The following is a 19778-nucleotide window of genomic DNA, read 5'->3' on the forward strand; positions in this document are numbered from 1 at the left end:
CTTTTTCAATGCCAGATATTGATGTTGCCACATAATAAGATGTTTACTGGATCAGTTCAGCAAGAGAATTGGGTTAAATGCTGTCATTTTGATTAAGACATAATCATATGATACATATCAATTTTAGTTTTTTAATTTACATGAAAAAAGTCTTTAAAACTGAAAAATTGCATATTATTAGGTAGTAGAACTTTCATTTTAATATTTAATAACAAAGCTTCTTATCTAGGACAAAGAAAATGAACGCAGAAGGCAGGGAAAAAAATAATCTAAGGAAAAAAAAGTTCTATTCCTGAAACACTTTCCATGAGTATTTCAGCATTTTTTCAGTAAGCAGTATGAAAACACATTCAGACCAAATGCATTTACATATTATTAATAAAATCATAACCATATTTTAGGTGTATGTAGCCAAACCATAACCATTTCTATATTCCATTTTCTCATCAAACACAGTATTTTTACATTTTCAAATCTCTTCCATTGCCTGCATAAAAAATGAAATATCTCAAAAATAATTCTGGATGTGTTTTTGAAGTACTGATTTATGGTAGACAGACCAGTATGTCTACCAGCATCTGACTGTAACTGATTTCAACACAGATTTTAAATTCAAGTCCAAATTCCTACATTGTAATTTGGGAAAAGAGTCATCAATATCAATGTGTGATCCCAGACATCCTATGTTACCATTAAATTGTGAGACAACTATTTATATGAATCAGTACAAGTTACTTCTCTGTAGCATGACATTAAAATGCCCAATGATTTTTCGTAATTGGGTACCAGACATTTAGATGCTGTACATTACGTGTTTTGGTAGCCAATTTTATATTACTGGTAGCCAATACTGTGTATTTAAGGAACCATGGATAAGATGGATATCAAAATAAGTAAGATCCTCTACACTTAAAATGGGTATTGCGATTGATAGGAGTATTAGATCTCCTGTCTAAAAGGAGGTAACTGGTCCTAATAACAAAGTTTCTCTAGCTGCCCTTTTATATTATGTTTTAAGGCAGAAAGGAAGGAAGACAGGAAATACAGTATAAAAAAGAGTCAAACGGACAGCAAGACAGCTAGTTCGTTTGCAACATGGCGGTTACATTGGCAAGAGGCAAACTTTTGATACTGACTTCTTGTAACTTCACGTATTTATAAATTAAAAAGAGGGAAAAAAGCTAACAATTCTAAAAGAGCACAGGCAAAATACTTTATTCCTGCTCAAAAAAAATCACTTAAGAGCTTCTGCTAAACAATCCCTATATTTTAAATTTGTGTACAGTTCATAGATTAATGAAATCATGCTCTTCAGTTATAATTACATACTGATAGTATTTTTGATCTCAACTTATCTTCTAATTCCCACCTCTTTTCAAATATTTAAATACCATATTTTCAGTGAAGTGTCTATAGAATACACCAATATTTTCAGATACAAATATGCTAAATACTGAAATAATTCCTTGATTTCTAACCCTCTTTGATATCAGACAAGAAGCATGTTTACATTCTCAGGATATATAAAGACAAGGCTGTGAGATTGGTACCAGGGTGCTATTGTAGAAAATTCTATGATTTGTAGGTCATGTTTCTGGAAGCAGTATCAGTGTGAACTGTTCTCAGTTTGCTTGCTATGACTTTGGCTCTGAATGAATTGATTGTGAAAGGGTTATTCAGTCTGGAAAAAAAAAGAAAAAACAAAACCAACTCTAGTGCCTTTACAGGAGCACTTTAAATTAAATGAAAATAAAATAAACATAGAGCAACAACAACAACAGAATGTTTATATTCCCTTGAGAGCCTTAAGAGAAATAGAGCACTGAAATTAGAAGTGATGCCATCTTTTTGTTAAAGAAATTTAAATAAGTTAGATATTTCAGTCACTAAAGTCACAGTTCCTATCTGAGAGTCAGGAAGTGTTTACAGGCAAAAATAAGATCTTAATGTGGATTTAACTGCATAAGGGAAACAAAATTGTGTTCTTTAAGGGACATAAACCTTCCAAATCAATGTCAAGACAAAACTGTGAATAACAAAATAAATTTATTCATTTTTTTTCTAAAAATTTGCACATGTTTTATCTACTTTCCCTTAAGTAATTAAAATTTAATTTAAACACAGTATGTCTTTCAGTGGTGTGGCTGCCATTGTATTAAAAAACTCAATGCAATAGAATTATGGTATTAAGCTTTGTTTTGTCAAAGCTCTATGAAGCATATAAAATGTCTTCAAGTTAAGTATTTCTTTCCCAATATATGAATAGATAACATTGCCTCCTACAGTAGTTTGTATTATACTTTTAGAATTTTGTTAGTAGCATAGATTTTTTTTGTTCAATGTAGACCAAATCTCCATGTACTAAACCACTGTTTAAAGAGAACAAGGGAGGCAGAGTAATAGCCTTTCTAAAAAAAAAAAAAAAAAAAAAAGAACACAAAAATTTAATTGCATTAAACTTACTACTAAGTTTTTGATTTAATTTTAAAAAATAGAGGCATTTAAAATATTTCTAACGAGTTCTTTTACAGGAGAAACTCTGCATCAAAATGTATGTATTTCATTAAATAGCTTCAAGAAATCTGAAATCTTTTCTAAAATGAGATGTTTTGGGGGATTTTGCAGAGGTGTTTAACGATAAATTAATTCAAGGCGTATGTTAGTAGATTAATATACAGATCACCTTATTTGCTGATCTATCCTGCCAACAGCAGGTCAGAAATAGTACATAAAAGTTAGGAAAATAAAATTACAGTACTAGAAACCAAAAATTATTTCATTTACATCTCCAAGATAATTTTAACAGTCTTCTATTATGAACGATTTTGCTTAGTTGACTTATTTGATTTATGGTTTTTTATATGTATTAATTAAAGCAAATTAGAGTATTTATTTATGTATTGACCTTTGATTCCTTTTATTAGTGTTTTCTTTGCTGACTTGAACTGACTTGAACAAATTTTGCCCTTCCCTTCCTTCTTTCCCTTCTCTCTTTTACCCCTCTTTTTCTGTTGACAGAAACAATTCCTGCTAGCTTTTATGTGCAGACAAATTCTTTTCTCACCAAATTGAAGAATTATATTAATCTTATACAAGAAAATGGGATTTTGAATCCAAATAATTTCACTTCATTTTGATAGAGCTGCATCAGCAATATTTCAAAGCATTGTCTGTAGGCTTCTTAAAATCTTTCAATATGCTATGATGTGGTGCTTGGGAACCTGTGTTTGTTGTGGTTTATCTGAGAAGCAGGTGGTCCTTTACTACAACCTTAATTACTACCTGAAAAGAAATTACCCACCTGAGAGCAGTGAATGAATTAAAAACTAGCATTTGGAATATGCTATAATGAGGAAGAAGAAAAATTGAGAGAAAATATGACCATTTATGCAATAATATTAAAACAGAATGGAATTAAAATATTTTGGTTTCGAGTTTTTGCTTAATTTTGGAAGTCTTTAAATTAGCTAGTTGCTTGTTTTGACAATCACCACTTAAAGTCCTGCTTCTGCGATATTCAGGCTACTGCAGTTTTGAAAGAATCAAACATACATGTGAATTGTAAGTAGAGGTGGGATTCTCCTGGCTTAATTATACTGTAGATGTTACAGCTCAGTTATCTACCTTAGGATGTCTTTTAAGTCCATTGGAGAGAGCATGGTCACAGATTCACAGGATGGCTCAGGTCAGAATGGATGTCTGGACATCTTCTGTTCCAACTACCCTGCTCAAGGGCCACATTAGGGTTAGCAGCCCAGGTCTCTGTCCAGATGGCTCCACAGCCTCTATGAGCAACCTGTGCCGACATTCATTCACCCCCACAGTGAAAAAGTGTTACTTGATTTCAGAGGGAATCTCCTGTGTTGCAGTTTGTGTCCATTGTCTCTGATTCTGTTCCTAGGCACCACTGTAAGTACTTGCTTTTTGTGTAAAACAAATGACATGATTTCAGCTACTTATACCTGAACAAGGGAAAATGGTAATTTTTCATTAGACAGGGACAACACGCCACTCTAGTAACTGATAATATCTATTTTTTTTTAAATAGACAAGTTCTCTAAGTAACATAATCAAAACATTTTAAAAATGTCAATATTCATTTTCCTATATTAGTAATGGCAAATACTAATCATACTTTTTACCAAAAAAAAGCAATATGTTTGTTAGCAGGTATTCAAGTGAATTGAACTATGCAAGCCTTCTAATAATGTAGCTATATCCCTGTGGTTTCTTTTGATGGCTATGATAATTCTAATTAAGGCAATCACATTACAATAAGAAGTGTAAGGTTTTTAGGCAACACTACTTTCCGCCTCTAAATGTGCACATACATAGACACATATATGAAGTAAAAGGCAGAATTTACCATGTGAAACTTTTTGTCGCTATGTCAGTGTGTTTATCCTGAAAAGCTCATTTTGGAAAGAAAGCACAGAAAATAGGATTGTATCCTAAGTCTTTCAAGTCCCTTTAGTGCTCAATTAAGAATGAACTGAATAGGCACATGAAAATGTCTTTGAAATTACTGTCTATTTTCACAAGCAGACATCTTTGTGGAGCATGATGATAAATACTAAGAAGCCTTTAGAGGCTGAAACCTCATTTTATTTTCAAGTGGGTAGAATTCTGAAGGATATTTTTAGATGTTCATTTGTGAATACAAAGTAGAACATAAACTTGGAAAAAAATTCATGTATTATTGAAAAAGGATAAGTTAAGGAAGGTGCAATAAATATAGGATGCTAAGAAATGGTGATATAAGAACACAAAATCTCGAAATGAGGAGCGATGTGAGTTGGCAGGGTAAAAAAAGAAGAAGAGGATGGACAAAGATTAACGAAAACTGTTATCTCAGGTTGATACATTTGGATGGTCATCACTGGCCTGCTGTGGCAAATATCCTGATTCATTAGTGGTTCTGATGTTGCTGTTCCTCTAAGGTTTTCGCTATGAGACAAAGTGGCTGTATTTGAACCAGTGATGTGGGATTCTGTGCTTGTCTGCCCAGCGCAGACATGGTCTCTTCTCTTGTATCCATTCTTATATGTTTTAGTCGTGCAAACAAAAATCCATGTAACCATTTATCCCCATGATTTCATATGGATCTGTCAATACTGGTTTACAGCCATGACAAATCTATTTCTGTTTCAGGACTGAAATTAAAACAAATATCCATTGCTCTCCACCTCCATATACCACCCTGTTAGAAGTAAACAGCAATGCAGAACCGGGGGTGCAATTTTCTCATCCTAAATTACTTTTTTCTGGAGTATCTCACCATATGGACAATATAATCTGTTGCTCCCAGACCGAGATCTTTCTGCACAGCTGAGATCCAGCTGGTGTCAGGAGGAATCCTAAAGTCTTTCTAGGTGCCTTTTGCCAAAAAGAGGTTGTAGTGAGGTAGGGTCGGTCTCTTCTCCCAAGTAACAAGCACTAGGACAAGGGTAAACAGCCTCAGGATGTGTCAGGAGAGGTTTAGACTGGATATTGGGAAAAATGTCTTCACTGGAAGTGTTGTCAAGAACTGGCACAGGGCAGTGGTGCAGTTACCCTCCCTGGAGCTATTTAAGAAGCAAAGACATGTCACTGAGGGACATGGTTTAGTGGTGGCCTTTGCAGTGCTGGGTTAACGATTGGACTTGATGATCTGAAGCCTTGGGTGATATGGTTTAGTGTGAGGTGTCCCTGCCCATGGCAGGGGGGTTGGAACTTGAGGTCCTTTCCAATGATCTTGAGGTCCTTTCCAATCCTAACTATTCTATGATTCTATGAAAAAGAGAAAAATTAGTAATTAAATTGGATTTATTTAACTTCCCCCATGCACACTGTGCTGTATATTGCAACTAGGAATAGTATTTAGTGCTGGAATGTATCAAAGCATGCATCATGAGTTTATACAGTAGTCAAGACTTTACCCAAACTGTTTGAAACAAGGAAACAGTATGCTAAAACTAAGTACTGTATCCCCAGATTTGTTTTCATAACATCCTGACCACCCCTGGGCACACATTAAGTGACTAACACTAGACTTATGCTCTCCTGTCTGATTCAGAAGATGCTTGGCATCTGGTTCTGATTGTTTGCCTTCTCAGAAGTACCCTGAGACCTAGCAGTCAACCATAATTCTTTAAAATTCTCAGAGGTCATTATAAAAGAGAGCCTCAGAACAAAAAAATGTTTACACGGTGTGGATAGTCAGGGATCAGGACACAAGTGTGAACTGAGAAGCAAAAATATTTGACTGCACAAACTTAACTTGCATATACTGGTACCAAAGTCCTTCAAACAGTACCATATTGAAGAACTGCTACTAGCAAACTGAAACAGCCAGGGCAACAACCTGAACACTTACTGATGTGATTTTGACCAGGGCCAAATTTGAGTGCAGAAGATGAAAGATAAGCTATATCACTTAACCAGACACCAGTCCCTAGCACAATATATACACTAGACTAGATTTAGCCTTACTGTACTTACATGCATAGGTCTCTCACAAAATTACACTTGTAGCAACTTAATTGTTTTAAGTATGGCCAGTACAGTAATGCATGTGAAGGGAAGTCTGCAGTTGTCTGTTCACAAGATTTATCATTTTCGTCTTTGACATTTTAATGTTTTGTTCCACTTATTTAAAAACAAAAATGTTATATTGCTTCATCACACTGTACTAATTAGTGATATCTACATATCTAAGCTTTGTATATGAATTTGCAATTGCTACAGTAGCACAGATGGAACATGTTGATTTCTTTAAACAATTTTGATAAGTTTACCCTTTTCGTTCCTTCTGGCAAATCAGCAACAGTTCTACATTAGGAAGGTTCTGAGAATGCTAACTGAAATTCCTTAGTCATAACAGAAGATTGACTGATAGCGCATCTTAAATGCAAAACCAGAGTTGTATATCATCCTCTGATAGGTCCCAAAACATATATTGCCAGCAAATCACAAGGAACGTTTGAATGAAGTAGTTTAACATAGTTTTCACACCAGAAGACTGACTCTAAACCTAGTTTGTGTTAGATTGAGTGATAAGAAGCTCATCTGTACAAACACAGAGAAACAATGGTAAGAGCAGTAAATTGATAAATAACATGTCCTTGCTGCTCCCATGCCACCATCCCATCAAAGGACCCTCTCCACAACCCAGAAGAGCACAAAGGTAAAGCAGCAGGCAGGAATACAAATTGCAGACTACCGAAGAATGAATGCCTTGTCGGATCCCTTCCCTGGGCTTCCACAGCAGAGTCATCAACCCTGTTTGTGCCACATGAAAGCCATCAAGATGAGTTATGGGAAGCAGCTGTCCAGAGCAGCTTTCAGAATAGAGGGGGTCACTCTGTAGGGGTGGGACACGTGATGGGATGCAGGGAAAAAGCATTTTGGGATTGCACAGAATATGCTGACAGGGGGGGTTTCTGTCACTGGAGCCCAGGTGACTTGGGAAGAGGGATCTTCTAGGTTCACATGCTCAGGTAAGCCCATCAGTCTGAAAAGGGAGATGTCAGGTATTGGGGAATATGTTGGGCTATTTTTCTTTACCAAACTATGACATTATTTCCTCAGGACTGAATGCTTGCAGAGCAAGTCCCTCAGAAAGGAGCAGGCTTTATGGGATTATTTGAGCATGCTGTAAGAGTAGGATGTACCAGATTATAAACTGAGTTAAAGGAAGAATGATAAAAAGACTTTAAAAAATAATTTTAAAGCTAGTTTTCCTTTAACAGGGCATCTTTTCAGTGCATATGCATGCCACTATAAAAGTATTGAGATTTTGTAACATGGATATTTTTGTTGTTTAACTTTGGTTTTGTATATCTTTCGATGTCTGTACATACGTTAGAGTATTACATGAGCAGCTGAGGAACTATCAGTGTAAATCTTCAGTTGTAATGGTTGGCCATGTTACACATTATGCTGTATGAAACTGTCCATAAATTTGTGTGCAGAGATATCTTCCTGCTGACAGAGCATTACTATCCCTTCCTCCAAGTGAAAATATTTCAAGACACATCCTTAGCATTTCCATTGCCAACTGATTACATGAAAGGGTGCAGTAGCCTCCTCTGCATATGCCTTTGAGCACATGCCTCCTTTAACATTGTATGTGTAAAATCTTGGAACCATGTGCTCTCTTAGTAATTTCATTCTTCAACTACATCAGACAGCTCTAGCCCTAAGTAGGTCCATGTCCCTCTTGTACTGTTGGCCTCTTAGGTGAACACAATACTTCAGGTGCAGTCTCATGAGAACAGAGTAGAGGCAGAGAATTACCTCTCTTGACCCTCTGGTCACGCTCCTTTCGATGCAGCCCAGCATACAGTTGGTTTTCTGGACTGCAAGCACACACTTCTGGCTCACATTGAGCTGTTCATCAGCCAACACCCACTTAGTGTTGGTCTTGTAAATTTATCTTAATAATGCTGCCTTTTAACCTTTTTGTTTGTTTATTTTCCTCTAATATTTTTGTCTTAAAACAACTGGTTTTACCAGATGGAGAACTATCTGTTTTAAGAGACCCAAAGGAAAAGAATATAATTTAAAATTAATCTGTGTCATGGTTTGAGCATGTTTTGAGGGTGTTTTTGTTCAAGGTTTTTTTCCAGCCAGGGGGAGTCTGGGAGGAAGGAGAGACAGGACACCTGACCCAGGCTAGCCAATGAGGTATTCCATACCATAGCACGTGATGTCCAGGATGCATACTGGGAAGGAGAAAGCTGGAGGGGTAGTGCTCTGGAGAAAAATGGAGGAGGGAGCACATGGTGCTCGGCCGGGCAGGGTGGAGTGAGTTATGGGTCGGTGGCTGGTGGGGTGTTGTATTCTTTTCACTTGCTGTTTGCTGTATCATTATTATTTGTAGTAGTAAATGGCAGTAGGGGTTTTGTGTTATGCCTTAGCTACTAAACCGTTCTTATCTCAATCTGTGGGGGCTACATTCTTTGGATTTTCCTTCCTAACTCTCCGGGAGTAGGGGGACTTGGTTTAAACCACGACAATCTGAAAAAAATATTACCAGAGGTAGAGCTTTAAAATGCCTAACAGTGTTATTTCTAGCACAGTGGCATTTGGATCAAGTTTTCTGCAACAAGGTCATCTGCAGATTCTAGGTTAGCAAAAATAAAGCTCAAAACTTTTCTGGAGAAATGAGTCTTGTAAACTACAAACACAGTTCAACAGCTGAATCTTTCCAGGCCTATCTGAGATATATTTTCTGACATAGGTTTTCTTAACATATTCTTTTCTGTTTCCAAACAAAAACTTCCATAGATACTCTATCATCTAGAACATGGCATTTAAATACCACACAGATGACTATATGTAAGAGAGGAAGTAAAAGCTCGTTATGGCAGAATAAACTAGTGTGTACCACTTCAAAAGCAAATATATAATCATCATGCCTGCTTGAGCAAGTTACCAGCAGCTGTGTTAATAAATAATATTATGGTGAAATAAGATGCAAGTTCTCACTTATAATAGCAAGTAAAGCTGGCCAAGTGATCCAAACCAGAAAACCATAGATGTTAATTATCATTAGTAACAACCTACTTCCTTTACAGAATCTAAATTTATTTTAAAGCCAACTTCAACAAGTCAAGTAATAGCATGTTTTTGAAAGATATTTAATGCAACACCCTAGTTGATAATTCACTTCTGAAAAGCTCTTTCAAAGATGTTAGAAAATTTTATATTGTGAATTGTATCTGTTGAATCAGAACCTTCCATTTGGAACATAATTTAGATTCCAGCTTTTAACCTTTCTGCTCTTGATTTGATCTGTGATATACATAATCTAAAAATGTGTGATTAATTTCTGGCTGTTTAAAGTGTCTCCATCTGTCTTACTAATTCAGTTGTGGATTTAAGCCAAATAGTTACTTCTTTTTCCTCTCTCACTGCAGTGTGTTTGCTGCTTAATTTTTTGAGCAGGTTGATTTCTACCGAACACATGTAGTAGCCATTTTCGAGAAACTTTTAACTATGAATAATGAATTGTGTGAGGATAGCAAATACTGAGTTGATAGCAAAGTGTTTATAATTACTGATACATAATTTGTGCCTAGAACATGCCAGAAAATGTCTGAAAAAAACAATCTTAGTGTACAATGTATATTTCTTTGGAGCCTTCAGCTCTATCTTGTAACCCAAAAGGAACTTATCCCTGCATTCAGGCTTCTAATGTGCCTGTGTACCCTGATGCTTGGAACAGCATTCCTGGAACACATTATTTTTTCTTCCCTATAAGTGCAAACTGAAAGAAGAGCTTTTTATAATACACCTTGTTTGACATAAAATAAAAAAGAAGGCAACCAGATAGAAGTGTTCATAAGCAGAGTTGTTTTCTCTTGTATAAAGCCGACAAATATTTGTGAAGATAACGCCTTGAAGAAATAGTGTCCAAAAGTTAAAATCTTACATAATTTTAACTAATTATTCTTTTCCACATTTGGAATTTAACATTGAAGACACACTGGATTTCATGGTTCAGGATGATCCTACAGAAAAGTGCTCATTCTCAGCCAAGGAAATGCCAGAATGAAACCTTTTAATGCCTCAGTCTGTGATCTTGTCTAAACCCCAGTCTTGCTGTCATTGTGCCTGGGGGAAGAGAAAAAGTAAATAACAGCTGATCATTGGAGGGAAACCCAAAACATTCTCAGTTGTCTTCATGAGAAAATGCATAATTATGTTTGTTATATTTCTTCCACAATTTTGAAACTGTCTTCTATACAACCATTTTTAATACATGCTTTTAAGAAGTGAAAAAAAAAAAACCCACCCCAAAACTATGACATGTGATGCTCTAAGTTAGAATTAGGTTATAGGCTTCTGTCAAACAAATAAAATCAAAAAGGAAATGACAGACTTAAGAATCTGCAAAGCTGATTCTTCTAAAATTTATGTTCAGGGAAAAAAAGCTGCATTCTTGTGACAGGAATTGCAGAATTTTCATATGCAATCTAGATAAATAACCCTATATTTTCTGTAGTCAGGAAAAATTAATCTGTCAACTGCCCATGCATACATGTATATTTACACATATATGTTATTTCTGTCTTTGACTGCATGACTGAGTGGAATCTGGGTCTATGAAACACCAGATTATAGTGAAGTAACTGCCATCTCACTCATGCCATCATGATTTGTTTAAACACAAACAAAGGGATGTGCCATCTGAAGCTAGTTCCATGAAGTGGGACAAGAAATGGTCTCAGAGGGATCTCCCATGCAGATAATAGCTTTGAGTGGTAGAAATGAGTAGGGGGAAGGGGCAAGGTTTTGTCTATGAAAATCCTGGAGAAAAGAATATCTTGATGAATGTATTTTTTTGACATATTTTTATGCCCCTTGCGTTGGCAAAAGAAGAGGTTAGAGAAACAGCAGTCCTGGTTTTGGCTGGAAGATGGGAAAGAAATTTGAAGGAATACTTTTTAATTAAATTTGCAGGATACACTGCACAAAAATCAGAAATATTTTTCTGAAAGCATTTCAGTATGTACTGCTTTTCAACTAACAATAATGCTGCTGCATTCTACCATAACAGAACTTCCTGCATGTTTTTTTTTTAAGACTATTAACATGAAAAAAATATTCAGAGTAAAGTAATAAGTTGAATTCAAGTGCTTCTATGAGTATTATAAGCAGTAAACCCATTGCAGATTGGGGAACATTACTGTTTTCTTCAAACTTCATTAGCAAAAGGGTTAATTAAGGTTAGCAAAGTTTTTTCTGGCAATGGTGCATTACATACTTCATTACTACATAGTTTCCTCTTGAAGATTCTAGTCATCAAGGATGTTCTAAGTCAGGAAGGAAAAAAAAAGTAATTATTACATCATCAGGAGACAATAGAAGTGGAACATGTATTTAAAATATCAATAAACAATATAAAGTAAATACTCTCAACAACAGAAATTTCTGAAGCTTACAATTTTTAACATTCACATTATTTATTTCAGAAGGATCTTGGACATCTTAAGAATGCCTGTGCAATAATTATGACACTAAAATGAGGGGTGAAAATGTGATTATCAGCTTAGAATAGACTGACAAGTGACAGCTGCATACTTTTACAGAATGTAGATAGTAAGTGTGGTAGTTTTCTAGCAAAATACACTTTATTACCTAATCTACATATCTAGATATAGACATATGTATATGTATCTTCTATAGCAAGATTGTCTACGTTCTTTTTAAAAATTAACTCATATATTTGTCAGAAACTTATATAACAATAAAGACATGAAGGATAATTTATCCCAGCATCTCTAAATTTATTAGATTTACACAGGCAAGAGTCAAAGTTTCAACTGGAAAAAGTATATTGCTTTATTGCATGCAGTGTTTTTCCTTACTAGTTCAATGATTTTAGGAAATTCATGCCGTGGACAAAAAAAAAATCAAACAAAGCCTCTTTCCCCCAAACATCCAAACACAAAAAAACCCCAAATAAAATCTAAAAAAAACCCACCTAGAAAAAAAACCCACAGTGATCTTTGAATCTACCTTTAAATGTCTGACACAGCAACCTCTTCCTTCTGTAAAAGGAAATGTCAGAATCTTCAGAGGTCTTGTCAATTCCTCATAAGCCGGGAAGTTAATAGTATCTTTTATTCCAATAGACAGACAACTAAAAGTCTGAATGCTACCAGCATTGTACTAATGGGACAGGCCCTTTTTCCTGGGCATGTGTATACAAAGAAATGAGACAATCCCTTCTTAAAGGCTCTTGGAGCCATACCTACTTTATCAACAAGTGGCTCAGGTAAATTGCAACCACTACTGTAGCTCCATGTTAAAAAATAAGATTGCTTAAATCACTAGGGGGAGGAGCAACTATTGAATTCCCCTTTCCTTAATGACAAGTAGCCATTAAGTAAAAAGGAATTGATGAATTTATGCAAGATACCTTACACTGTACATTGTATCCTCTCAATCCTACAGTAGTTATATGAAAGTCACAGCTGTTTTATGGAGCTATAGCAGTTAGCATGTCTCTGAAAGGGGATCAAGCAAATATCTGAATCTAGCTTACCTTATCCATGGGGTTAAACTCAATGACAGACTCAGAATTTGGGACAGATTGATTCAGTATCAGTGTAAGCCAGGACTATGGAATAGCAGAATGGTTGCGTATATGATCATCTAGAGGAGGAGTCAGATAGCAGATACAGGATTTTTTTTTTTCATCTGGGATGCTATGAGTGGGAAAAGGCATTCAGTCAATGATGGATCCAGTTTCTAAAAGCTATTAAAAATTTTAATACCTGGTCCACATATGCAGCTCTGAATAGAAGAGGATATTTAGTTTGTGGTGGATGCACTAATTTCACTTCCAGACTGAAGTAATTTGTCTTTTGAAATATCTACAGGTAGGAGTTGGCACATTTTCTATTACCGCATTTTTTTATTCCTCTGTTTTTCTTTCTCTTTTAAGATGAAAAGATTTGGACTGTCATGATTAGGAAAAATGAAACAAGAAATTATAAGTTTCAGAATGCCAGCATTTGCTAGGCAAACTGTTTTATGAATTTCCTGTGTTCCATAGTAATCTTGTGCTGTGACTATACACATTCATTTCTGTATGTGTGTCTGGCATGCGCACACAATCAAACTAGGCAAGTCACTCTAAAGACTGAAGGAAAAATAAACCTCCATGGCTTTCTAGTAGGAAGAACTGAGAACTATCAGAGTGCCTTGAAAAGATAATTAGTAGAAAGTGCTGGTATGATTGCCAAGGATGGGTACAGCTGTCTTTGCCTACAAGGAGACACAGCCATCTGTATGCACACCAGTTTCATTGCTGTATGACAACTTCCTTCTGAAAGCAGAACAGCTGAATTGGGAATAAACAGGGGGAAAATGTTACTTTTCAATTAAGCTAGGAATTTATTTGTGTTATAACACTGGAGACTGTGGTTTTTCAGACGCTATATGAAGTTCTGTTCCTTTCTGAAGATGAAGAAGACTAGGCCTAAGGGCTTGCTAGTCTCCTCGTATTACATAACTCCATCTGTTTAAAGCCTTAATGCTTAAACAATTTATGTGTACAGAATTCATGTTAACAGATATAATTCCACTTAAAATGTATGGGGATAAACAGAAAACACATCTATCATAGAATCAACTACATTGGGAAAGACCTTTAAGATCATAAAGTCTAAGCTTTACTCCTGGACTGCTAAATCCACCACTAAGCTATGTCACTGAGAGCCTCATCTACACTTTTTTTTTTGAGTGCTTCCAGGAATGGTGATTCCACCTCTTCACTGGGCAGCCTGTTTCAATGCCTGACCACCCTCTCTGTGAAGAAATTTTTCCTAAAATCCAATCTAAACCTCCTGTGGCTATTACTTCTTGTCCTATCACTTGTTACTTGGGATAAGAGACTGGCACTCCCATGCAATTAATTTATTTTGATTCAAGGACAAAGTTAGATACGCTTTTTCTGAAAGGAGTGACAAAAAAGTAACTGTATAATAAAGATCAGATGACAGTGTTAGAGACAATTTGGAAGCGCTCTATGAACTCCAAAATAAAATCCATATTATAGAAATAGAAGTTTGTAATTAAAACACATAAAAACTGTGTTTGCAGTCATTTGAGTTTTGCATCTAATTTAAAATTTTTATTTCTACATTCATGTAATTCCCAGAATTTTCTACCTGAAAATGTGACTAAAAGTCTTCAACGTGAAATTAAGATGGAAGCAGTTTTATGTATCCATGCTTGGTTAATAAATAAGTATCAAGTTAGAAATTCATGTACCACTTAGAAGAAATTATAATAATAAAATCATACTTTTTGCATTCATAAATATATTAAGTCCTCAATTCTGTGAGGAAGTCCTTAAGGGATGAGGAGTCTTTCCATAATGATATGCTAACAGAATTCATTCTTAAAGTACACTGTATTACTTGACTTTCTAAAATCAGCAGCTATCATACAAGAATTATTTGTACAAAGAAGACATAATTCTAAAGAGAGATGAATTGTGGGGAGAGAAAAACCCAGGCAAAACACTAAATGAAAGACACCAAGCCCCTTCCATCTACCCCTTAAATTACCCTCTGTTGTTATAACTAAAAGGTAAGTGGTATAAAAATAAGAAAAGATAATCACAATTCTTGTTTCATTCTATAATATATATACAAAAAGTGTTCCAATATGCATATTTTCTATTTATAGAAAGAATCAGATCCTTCATACTTCAAAAAAGAAAGTTTTAAGGATGCATTCAGTTTCCTAGTTTAACAATTCCCTTCTAAATTGTAAATAGCGTTGACATGACAAAGCATAGGTCATAAAAGAAAACTGTGACTCTTTCCAGACACTCTCCAAAGTCTTCATTTACTCACTGAAAGGGACTGATTCAAGAACAGTTCAATTCATTATACGCTCATGCTCATATTTTTAAGCAGATGCTAGGAAGACTTTGCACGACATGCAGTGTTCCCAGTGCCAAAGAACAGTGGGCAATCTGTTCTTCCTTTTCTGAAGACGACTGGCTGATTATTCATCTCATTCCTTAATTATTAAGGATGAACAAAGTGGTTTGGATTACAAAAACATGAATCAACCTGAAATTTTAACACAATTGGCAGAAGCTCAGAATACCTTTGAAATCCATGTATGACTACAGAAGTACCCAGTGAGTTCCAATTCCTATTATTTTAACATCATAGGTTATCTATTATGTCTCAAAATAGAGTATATGATAAAATAATATGAAGTAGTATAATTGTAGCTGCTCTTACAGTTATTAGACTGGAAAGCTCATAGGATCTTATTAGTAAAGGAAGATGTTGCTTATTTCTGTTTGTGGGGTCTTCTATTCTTCTTGTGTCTCAGGACACTTTATGTTGTTTGCTCCTTGCTGACCTCAAGACCTTTCTTCCTTTTTTGCATTTAAGTGGTGAAAGACTTAACTGTCCATTTCAAGGTGGGGCTGTGGTGCATGAGTTGCAACAGAGTAATATTTTGTAATCAGATTATAGGTTGTGTACCTGCCTTCTGGGGTGGGACTTGACTGCAAGTTGTTTTCAGGCTGCCTGGCTCCTGGTTTATTCACTGTTGCCTGCTCATTCCTTTGGTATATACATTCTTTGTATGTATAAAGCTTAGGTAAGGGCCTTTCACAAAAAATCTCTGCTGCTGCAGTGATTCCTATCCCACCTGCTTTATGTGAAATTAAAGACTTCCAGTTGTTTTTCTACTTGACAAAGTCTGAGCAGTAGGGAAACAAAATTTAATCTGATTAGATAGTCATATTCAGTTTACTTTCTCTATAGGAAGGAAATACTAAAAGCTAACTTTAGGTTTTTATGTGCTAATGCCAAAAAATTGGTTCTGCTAAATCTTTAACAGAAAATACTACTTTTCATTGAAAAGTTTACTCCTGTATACTTCTGTAGAAGTGCAGACTGTTAAGAGAACTGAAATCACATGAAAATTACTTTCAGTGAGCACTTCACATGCAATGATGCATCAAGAGGCACACACTTGTTTTCTGCCACAATTATCATTATGATCTCTTTGCAAAACTATCTTACAGAGAGAACTGTATATATTTTTGGATCTGGATCCTCAAATAATACACAGTGGTATGACAGCATTGTGTAAATTGATTATGTTCAGTCAAGCTGATTGGAGGTCTGATTGTCCAGTCACAGTTCATATAAAAGGATTTTGGAGTTCTTAATATTGTTTTTATGTTATTTTAAAGTTTTCCTTAAGTACACTTAATGTACTTGTTAGCAGCTGATTGAAAATGGAGTCTAAAATTAAATGTAGACTAAATGAAGTGTCTAATAAAACAGTAGTTTTCCTTGTGCCCTTAAAGAGGGGTTCGTTACACCTAATTCAAAGCATTTAGAAATTAGACAGCTATTCAGAAGAAGTCATTTAAACCCATCCTTAGTGGATGGAGACATGACTGGCACTTCCTCAGAGCAAGTCTATTCCTCTTATGATGTATGTGTCTAACCAGGCAGACTGAATTCCTTCTGGGAGTGAATGTTCCACTAAGATAGCTTCACCAGAAAGCCTGAAAAGCTAGTTCAGAGTGGATATCTAATTGTAAATGGGTAAAATGAAAGAAGACTTCTACTCCAAACACATTGGTGTAAAATGTGAAGCTTTCACTGTTTCTCAGAAAATATTCCCATGAAGAGTTGTAAAAACATAATCACACATAGAAAATAATTTTCTCCTATGTAAAAATAACAAAATCATAATGGTTTTCAGAACATGTTTTGAAAGTGTATGCTCATTTCTATACCTTTAAACCTCTACCTTGAAGGTGTAATTTATTCAGAGAAAAAAAATCTACTTAAAAGTGTACGTACTACAGAATTAGCTACTATAATAGTTAGTAAAAAAAGAAAAATATCTGTGAAGAATTGCATGATAGAAAAGACAAACCTGATCTTGGTCTCATTAAAGCAATGAAAGTCTTTCCTGTAATGTCAGAGCAGAAATGCACCCTAGAAATAAATGCCTCAGGTTTTCTTTGAAAACCTGGGCTGAACTATTGATGTAAAAGAGATTTTGGTCATAGAGGCAGTGAAAATGTCAGTATTGGTATAGTCATTTTGTATGTACTTTACCTTCAGCAGAGGTCAAATTAGCTGCTGAGTTACTCATTTTTTTTCTGTTTACTTTTACTACAGTTACTTCCAACATAGGTTCAAACCCATACACTTTGTAATGTTTAGGAATTGGAAATATAATCATGTCAGTATAATTATGCCTCACAGTGTCACAAAAGGCCCCTCCTGGTAATTTTGTGTGACATGGCTGCTCCAAAATATTCCATTTGCTGGGTGAGCACATGCATTCTGAAAACTTGCTTTGGAAAATGTTTTTAATGTATATATTATTGTACAATAAATATTTATCTTTGTTTCTAGGATATAAATAACTACTGAAGTTTCCTTGCTTCCTTCGGCAAGGAAATTCATGGATTATTGAAATATTCTCCTTAAGACGCTATCTTTAATATTGTGAATTACAGACCCCAGTTACACACTTGTAGCTGTAGTTAAATATTTTTTCTCAATTTTATTGCTCAAATTATACTCTTCATTGCTATTATTTTTTGCTTTTAATTTGCTACTTTTTTATTATTCATCACATGTTCTACTACCATATATCTACTGTAGCAGCATTTTCTTTCTGTATGAGCTTGTTCTGTAGCAATTAAGTGGATATAATGTAAATCCTTTTTTCCTTTCGTCCTTTCAGTTTTCTCATGTATGACATCCTTTCTAATCCTGATTGTATTAATGTCTGATACAGTCTGTAATTCAAATGAAAATCTCTTTTAATTCAAGCTTTTTCCCACTATGATTGTCTTTCTGCTATTATTACAGAAATAATTTAAAAGATAATTTAATCACCCCTAGTACTTTTCAGTTTACTTCTCTTTTAACTATTCTTTATAGGAATATATAAGAATATATGGTATATATACTCTTTATAGGAATATTTGTAAGAGTATTTTAAGTCTGGATAAGATGCAACCCTCAAAGCTTTAGCTGGTTGGAGTAATTATGCACAGTTCAGCAGCTGAAAGTCACTTCTCTAATTCTTTCACATATGTTCATTTTGTCTCAAAGTTATCTCTGATATTGGTGGAAGTAGAATTGTTTTACTGTACATGTGCTATCTGCAGTAGAAAGAAGATCCAAAGCCAAAAAAAAAAAAAAAAAGAGGTCTAAACTTGAAAGTGCTGGATTGAAAAGAGAGACTAGTAAAAAGATTTATTTTGCAATATTTTACATCCAAGGATACTTATTATCAACCTTTTTTATTTGATACATCTCATACTTGTAGATCTAAATTATTTCTGTTTAAAGAGCTACTTGTTAAAGCTTTGCATTTTACAATTATTTCTAAAAATTTAAACACTTGAAAAGAGTTTCTTTTTTTTTGTTAAGTTCATCTAAGTAGAACACTTCAAACATCAACAAACCAACTAAACCAGGATTTTGCTAAATTTATTGTGGCATTTGAAATTCTGTTGCTTGTATGATGTTAATTTTTTTTTATTTAAACAAAAACAAAAATAATAACATGAAGTCTTGGCCAATGATCATCATGAACAAAGCAGGCTTAACTTGGGGAAGATTAATTTATTACCAATAAAATCAGGGTAGGCTAATGAGAAATAAAAACAAATCTTAAAACACTTTCCCTTCACCCCTTCCCTCTTCATGGGTTTAACTTCACTTCTAGATTCTCTACATCCACCTCCCCAGCAGTGCAGGGATACAGGGAATAAGGCTTGTGGTCAGTTTATTGCACAATGTCTCTGCTGCTTCTTCCTCATCCAGTATGGGCTCTCAACAGGGTCACAGCTTCCTTTGCATGCATCCCTCTGCTCTGTCATTGGGTCTTCCCCAGGCTACAGGTGGATATCTCCTCCATCATGGACCTCCATGGGCTGCACCACAGGCTGCAGGTGAACCTCTGTTCCGGTGCCTGGAGCACCTCCTCCCTTTTACTTCACTGGCCTTGGTGTCTGCAGAGCTCTTTCTCTCCACATATTCTCACTCCTCTTCTCCAGCTGCTGCTGTGCCCATCTCCATCTCTCCTTCTTAAATATGTTATCACAGAGGCGCTACCCCACTCAAGCTTGGCCAGTGGCAGATTGATCCTGGAGCCATCTGGCACTGGCTCTGTTAGACATAGGTGAAGCTTCTAGCACCTTCTCACAGAAGCCACTCCTGCAGCCCCTCCATTACTGAAGCCTTACCATTCAAACCCACTGCACA

General features: G+C 35.3%; 1 long non-coding RNA gene across 1 annotated transcript; it reads right to left on the reverse strand.

Annotated features, from left to right (window-relative positions):
- Window positions 1-10366: 10366 nt before the first annotated feature.
- On the reverse strand, window positions 10367-12612 carry LOC115946348 (uncharacterized). The gene is made up of 3 exons (XR_004080443.2): window positions 12508-12612; window positions 11753-11801; window positions 10367-10599 (listed from the first exon to the last, which is right to left on the reverse strand). It is a non-coding gene; the product is annotated as an uncharacterized lncRNA (long non-coding RNA).
- Window positions 12613-19778: the final 7166 nt, after the last annotated feature.

This window comes from Melopsittacus undulatus, chromosome 2, assembly GCF_012275295.1.
Source record: "Melopsittacus undulatus isolate bMelUnd1 chromosome 2, bMelUnd1.mat.Z, whole genome shotgun sequence".
Lineage (NCBI taxonomy): Eukaryota > Metazoa > Chordata > Aves > Psittaciformes > Psittaculidae > Melopsittacus > Melopsittacus undulatus.